At 35.5% G+C, this 7,637-nt stretch overlaps 1 long non-coding RNA gene across 2 annotated transcripts; it reads left to right on the top strand.

Annotated features, from left to right (window-relative positions):
- The first annotated feature begins 815 nt into the window (after positions 1–815).
- On the top strand, positions 816–2,996 carry LOC119638246. 2 transcript variants are annotated; one of them, XR_005247405.1, is made up of 3 exons: positions 816–996; positions 1,171–1,808; positions 1,871–2,996. It is a non-coding gene; the product is annotated as an uncharacterized LOC119638246 (long non-coding RNA). The 2 variants fall into 2 exon arrangements; XR_005247406.1 differs by having other exon boundaries at positions 1,325–1,808; positions 1,871–2,995.
- Positions 2,997–7,637: the final 4,641 nt, after the last annotated feature.

Below are 7,637 nucleotides of genomic sequence, written 5' to 3' on the forward strand. Positions count from 1 at the left end.
AGAAATCCATTGATGATATTCAAAATTTCACGTGATGATGAAATATTGATGCTTTTTTACTAAGATTTTTTTAATTTTTTGCTTTCTAGGTTATGTTTGACTCTTTTCTTTATTTCTTTATTTCAATTGAGTAACACGCTGAAGTTGGTTGTGCACACCCCAACGACAGCATGAAGACTGTCATTATGAACTAAATGATTGCTGAAAGCAAGCGGCAACATGATCAACAATAGGTATAAACAGAACTTTTTATTAAATGGGGACATTTTCTTTGAGTTTGAAAATGTTTGGGTACTAATTTGAACAAATTTCTTAAATATGGTATCGTAGCATAAACCGAACATCGACATGCATTGATGTGTGTGTGTGCGTGTGTGTCGCTTGTAATAAATAAGAAAAATAGTCAAAAAATGGCAGCTCTGTTAAATGGTTAAATGGTAACGCCACTGTGTTATCTAACGGACCAAATTATCTAACGGACCAAATTAATAAAAGCCGTCGGCATCCAACAGGAAGCCAATAGACATTAAACATACGTTATCATCAACACTAACTGGCGACCAACCAGAGCCCGATTGAGTCCTAAGGCGTTCGTTCTATTCCCTATGTTGCGATTTTTGTTTCAATCAACCAACCATCTCGAGAATATTAACAATTTTTAAGTCTTTTTGTTCGTACATTCTCTATTTTCTCTATTTCTCTATTTTCATTTGGGCATAGTAGGCCGAGCATAATGAACAGCTGATCATGAAACGAGAGAACAAGCATATGGCAACACTTTACACAATGTTTTCGTTTTTTTCATATCTAATCTTAATGTCAAATACGAGCAACTAAAACGGCAAAAGAGATTTATTTTAAGTTGAATTTCTTCTTCATTTTATTAATTAAAATTTTCACGTATATCCGGGCTGTGAAAACGAATGAAGTTGTCGGCTTTGGCGGTTTTATAAAAAGTCACGCAGAAATAGCTTTCTGTGAAGTCGAAGTAAAATTGTAAGTAAGAGGCGGTCGCATCATCACAGCTTCATAATAAAAATCAATCAATCATAATACAAATCAATTAACTTGAACGCCTGGGAAGGCGAATTGTAAAATTTACTGTCTGGCTCTATTTTCGTCTGTATGATAAAAGAATTTTTTTTTCTTTTTTTTTGGTATGTTGAACAGAGATGGACTAAACCAATGATTTTTTCATGTAAATGCCAGAATGACGTATCAAAAAAAGACTTATATACGCGTAAGGTCGAGCTATATGAAAAGTTGATTTTAATACAAGCACAAAAACGAAATGTCATTACACTGCAGACAAATTTTGTATTAGTTTATTTAATAATAGCCTCACTAAAAATGCATTAAACGATAAAAAGGATTACCTCCCTTCGAACGTATTGCCCCGCCTCCACGATGGAGTTGAGAACTAAAGGAAGTGAAACTTACCTTTCCTTACCTTACCTCGGGTAGAGCACTTGGCATTCAGATGCAGCTACGTTCACCAGATGGCCGTCAAGAGCATAGCAGCGCAATTACCGATATTAATGTCGTATTTTCATTCAGGCCCATAATACCGGGCGAATATGAATTGGAAGTCGTTTGTTCGATATAGCATTTCGAACAAGCATTTAATGGTGCTTTTGTTTAAAGAAAAGGGGGTAAGCTAAAATTAATCTTTTGCAGGAGGTTTGAAGTCACATCACTTGCTTATTTGTGGGATAAGCAACCGACGGTATGTCCTAAGCAAATCGATTGTGCTTTAGCCGAACTATGAATTCCAAGCAAACTATATAGAAATTAGAATTGCTTTTAAGGTAAAACTAATTAAAGTAATCATTTATAAGCAGTTTCTTTTAGTAAGTTTCCCACTTTCCAGATTGACGGTTTCAATTTCGAAAACCAAGTTTTAATGGCTGTCAGAAGTTCTCCTTTATGACCGGCTATTATTAATGGCCAACAAGTGATTTTTGCCGATAATAAGGGCTTTTTAAATTTGGTGATGGAACCTACACTAACCAAGTGGAACCACCACGCTTGAAGTTCCCTGAGCAACAAATTCAATCGCAATTAATTGCAATTAAATACCTCCTCAATACCGACCGCAGCAATCAATGAGCCACTCTCAGGATTTTTTACTACAGTCAATACAAATGCTGAATCTGCAGTGTGGCGTACTTTTTACCAGCAGGCAAGCCCAATGTGAAAGTTGAAATCTGAATGAAAGAAGATAAAGCAAGTGGTGTCCAATTCTACCTATTGCAACAAAATATTTAAGTTAAAAACTAACCATTAGATGGCACAACCTTTTCACAATTGCAAGCAAGCCTAAACGATGCTCCCCGCTCAGTTTGCTTGGAAACTGAGGTTACTTTAAATAATTTAGATGCTAGTCGTCTGCTATGACCACACATGTTATTATGTAGTTGCCTTGAATGTCGAAATCAGGCAGAGTTCCTGTGTGAGTTTTAATCGTAAGCTTAACGTGCAAAGAGTTCAAATCACGCAAAATCGAAAATAAAACGAGAAGGTAGCCTTCTTCTTTGACCTGATGTTGGTTTAGGATCAGGACGCCGGCGAATTTCAATTTTTTTTTTATTTTTTTGCTCTTTTATCTGGTTAGCTTACTTTCACAAATCAAATCCCAACAAACAAGAAGAACAAACGGTGGATTGGTATAATAAAAAGTGCATCAGTTCCAAGCCCTTCTCAAGCTAAATATATCCCCTTTAGCAAAACTGGTGTAGGGTACCATTTCATTACACTAATTAATTACAATAATAATCAAATGTGCTTTTTCCAAGCGAGATCTCACAGGATAGTTACATCTTCGAAAATGAATATGCTTGTTATTTGCATCTTCAAACGATCTGATGCGCGGAATTTTAAAGGTTGATATTAGTACAGTATATGAAAACCTTGGTCGTCACTTACGCTTATAAAATGAAATTAATTTGTTTTTTTCATTTTGATTTCTTAGTTCACGATACAATAAACTATACATACTCAGGAGAATATAATGTTTTATTTGTCAAATTTAAAAATTTATAGTTTAATAATTTAAATGAAAATTAATGAAAAATATTATTGTAAAAATCAAACTGAACAGTTATTTTAAAAAATTTTGATTAGTTGAAATAAGAACTGAAAATTTATGTTAATTTACGAGTATATTGTTGTATGTCTCAGTTGTTTTAACTTTTACTCACATGTTCTTAGATTATATAGAACGGATCACAATATCTGTAACGGTTAAGTTATGCATCGGTTTGAGATATCTTTCCCTTCTAACGTAAAAGTATTGAATGCTGACGGCACTGTTTTCCAAAAGAAAGTCTTCGATCATTCGACCATCGTAGCACGAGAAGCCTGAAAAATACTTTAATAAATAAAATTGTGACCTTTACGTAGCCATAAGTTATGTCGCTAATGTGTGGATAATATCTATCAGTGGTGCAAGGGTATACTAAGTTTGTGCAGATGTATGTGGTACTCGCAAGGCTCACCTTTATTTAAGTTTGTTTGTACCGCCATATATTAGTTTGGGGAAAAAGAATTCCATTATTTTTTCGGTAGATGGCTGCACTGATATATTTTTCGTAAAGTATCGATCAAACAATTTCATATTTATGCTCGTTGGAAAGGTGACATTTCGCAGTAAAAAAATTCTTTTGCTGTTTTTTGTTTGGTGCATTCAGTTGTGAGTTACAGCGTGTTAAAAATGGAAGTGAACAAAGAGAAAATTCGGTACATTTTACAGTTTTTCTTTGACAAAGGCGAAAATGCAAGCCAGGCGGCTAAAATTGTGAATGGTGTTTATGGTTCCGATACTGTAACAGCCAATTATGTGCAATTTTGGTTTCGTAGATTCCGTTCAGGAATTTTTGATGTTGAAGATGCACCTCGCACAGGTAGGCCGGTCGTCGAAAATGTCGATAAAATCGGAGAAATGATCGAAGTTGACCGGCATGTTAGCAGTCGTAACATCGCCCAGGAGCTAAAAATCGACCATAAAACAGTTTTAAACCATTTACACAGAGCTGGATTCAAAAAGAAGCTCGATGTTTGTGTTCCACACCAATTAACAGAAAAAAACATGATGGATCGAATTTCCATCTGCGAAGCCTTGGCCAAACGGAATGCGATAGACCCATTTCTTAAACGGATGGTGACTGAAGATAAGAAATGGATCACATACGATAACCCTATGCAAAAACGATCGTGGTCAAAGAGCGGTGAAGCACCTCAAACGGCCAGGAAAGTTTTGCTATGCATTTGGTGCGCCTGGAAGGGGATTATTTATTATGAGTTGCTTCCATAAGGCCAAACGCTGAATTCTGATCTCTACTGTCAACAACTGGACCGTTTGAAGATAGCGATTGACCAGAAACGGCCAGAATTGGCCAACAGGAGAGGTGTCGTGTTACACCAGGACAACGCTAGGCCACACACATCTACAGTGACTCGTCAGAAACTTCGGGAGCTTGGTTGGGAAGTTTTAACGCATCCGCCATACAGTCCGGACTTGGCACCAAGCGATTATCAACTTTTTCTTGCATTGCAAAATTTCTTTAATGATAAAAAATTGGAATCTAGGGAGGATTGTGAAAATCGACTAGTAGAGTTTTTTGCAAATAGAGACCAGGACTTCTATGAGAGAGGCATTTTGAAGTTACCTTTAAAATAGCAACAAATCATACAACAAAACGGTGCATATTTGACCCAAATCGGACAATCCGAAGCATGTTAAATAAAGTCCTGAAGTTCATATAAAAATAATGGATTTCTTTTTCCCCAAACTAATATGTTTATATTCAATCTACAGGACGCAGTTTATGAGATATTTTGTTGAAATTTAGTCCACCAACAATTTTAGTCGTCACCTAAGTCGACCGCTATTAAAAATGGTTAAACTAAAAAGTCATTATATGAATTGTGGGATTGTGTAGGGCATGTAATCGTGAGCCCTATGCCGGTACAATGTCTTCGCTTGTTCCTTTAAACTTCGAATAAGTCTAGTTCTTCGCCAACAAAAACCGCCAAATGCAGGAATTATTAATTCTAACGGGTCTGGCATAAAAATCATAAAATGTTATGAACAACAGATGTCTAATGAGCTTCAATTCCTAATAGCCATAACGAGGATTAAACTCCCCTATTTACAGGGCCAGCTGCGTGCAGTGTGTTATAAGTTACTACAACCAAGCAAAAACGGTTAAGGGACAATGCATACAATGATAACCACTAACATAATTAACCTGAGTAAAAGCGACAACGTGCTTATGGTTTTCAAGCATCTCAAACTTATTTTCCGTTAAAAAGACAGACCAAATCAAAAGTACGCATGATTCTTATGCGCTGCAGTAGCCAAAAAGGTATAAGTTCGAATCTAAGGCTGATATTAATCTAGAATTTTTAAAAAATTTGCCATGATCAGTTAGTGCATGAAAGGGTCGAAGTATTCACTATAGGGAAAAATTTCTAACTGCCAAAGTGTACAAGATTTTGGATTAGGACTTGACGTAAATATATTGTAAGCTTACTTAAAGTGTTAGTGTGAAAAAATCCCATAAAGTTCACAATAAAACTGCAGCAAATTGCTACATCACATGGCGCATCATTTAAAATAAAGCGGCGTTTAATGAGAAGTGGTCGAAAAGGTGGTCCATTGTACTAAATTTCATCAAAATATCTCATAAATTACGGCTTGTGGATTGAGGACAAAAAAAAACGAGGCAGGCATAACTGCTTGGAATCCAGAACCATTTTCTGAATCGGTCGATATTATTTTAAGTCTTATTAGGCTGTTGGACGTGTTCAGTTGTTGGCACCTGTTGAAAGAAAGAAGAAGAATTACGCAACATTTTCCTCTCAACGCCTGCCTGATATGAAGAAGGGTGCAATAAGCACACTAGTATTTATTAAGCGATTGTAGTCTAGAAATACAAATACAAATGCAAATAGAAAGCATATCCAGTATAATGATAGGATATAAAAAGTAAAGTGGCACATAAATAAATAATAAAGACCATTTTTGTTTTAATGTCTCTTTTTACACTAATATTAAATGTAATTTATTCTTCTTATTGATTGATTTTTTTTAACATTTAAATTATCTTTGAAACATTTTCTCTTTTTTTTTTTTTTTTGTATTTCACTAAAAGTAATCAAACTAATAAACTATAGAAAAACGTATAAAATTTCGCATCTGCGTTCTTTGTTGTTGGTTTTGTTGATTTATTATTAGTCCTTAACAAATCTGCATTATGCATAATTGATCTTGACGGATGCCCTGAACCATTTGTAACAAATCCTGCACATCCTGCTTAACAGCTAAGGAACATTTGGAAAACCTTCCAATTTGCTAGGCGATACACCAGTTGTTCAAGGCGAGATGCAGAAGTTGAGATCTTTCTGTATAAAGGACACTTCTTACCTCTTAAATTTCGCCCCTGAGCTGTATTCGCATGTTGACTATACGTACGGATTGTCTTAATTGCTGCCCATCCGCTGTATAGTTTGGATCTGACCCACAACGGTTTGCTATCTGATTGCCAATAATAAAAAAGCTGTTCCAAGATAATCAATTTCAATCAAATAATGAGATCGTACTGAGGAAACTAGAGCGTATTTTTAGTGTTTTGCCAATCCATTCCTTTGCAAAGGCATCGAAACATTGGAAAGCGTTAGAGAGATTCTACCATTGCAATTATGTAGAAGAACATTGCAAAAATATTATTTTTCTCAGTTCCGGAACTGAACTATTCCGGGAATAGTTTTCAAATTCCTTGCTAATATACTACAATGGGCTTGATAGCGGCAGTCCTTCTTCTTCTGGTCTCACTCATTTACCGTTTTATTCGTAAATGGTAAATCAAAAATAATTTGGTCACATCTGAGAGTATTTGTTTACAATTGAGAATAATTCAAAAAGTCAGTCTGTATTTGTAACTTACTGCCCTCGTTATGAGCATTGATTACGAAACAGTAACTACATTTGAAGATACATATTTGTCAGGCATTAACATGTTATGGGCAGATACGAGTACACCAGAACGCTACGTTCGGCGAAGACCATACCAATTGACAGATGCAGCTTAATCATGGATCATTATCGTGTCGCTCAATCGAGATATTTAGCAACCGTGCAGAATATACTACGTATTCGTATGCTGACGAAGGGAATCATTGGATATCCTTTGGAGTTGAAAGAAGTATGTTTTAGAAGACGTGGACGACCAGCGTTTGGAGATCAAATGACCAAAAAGAATCAAAAGCTTCATTTACAAATATTATTTGTATCTATGGTTCCAAAGCACATCCGTTACTCTTTTCTTAAATAAGAAAGTCTTGTTAGCCAAACAAATTATACATTTGCTTAAAAATTTGAATTGGAAAATCTATTAATGATTACGGCTAAAACGAGTATTTAATCTCACGGACAGAAGAGGCTTTAAATGCGAGATTGTTTACAATATTTTGTGCCATTTTCCTATGATTCCAACAGTTTTTTTTGTTCAATATGAAGAATTGTTAAGCTTTGCTGAAGTTGCAATTTTTATATTGTGTAGCATGCAAAGCAGCTCAAAGGGCTCTTAACGCTATCTGACTAGCTCGCCGAAAATTGGGGGGTTCCTGAAAGTGAC

The sequence above is a fragment of the Glossina fuscipes genome, unplaced genomic scaffold (genome assembly GCF_014805625.2).
Source record: "Glossina fuscipes isolate IAEA_lab_2018 unplaced genomic scaffold, Yale_Gfus_2 86, whole genome shotgun sequence".
NCBI classification, from domain to species: domain Eukaryota; kingdom Metazoa; phylum Arthropoda; class Insecta; order Diptera; family Glossinidae; genus Glossina; species Glossina fuscipes.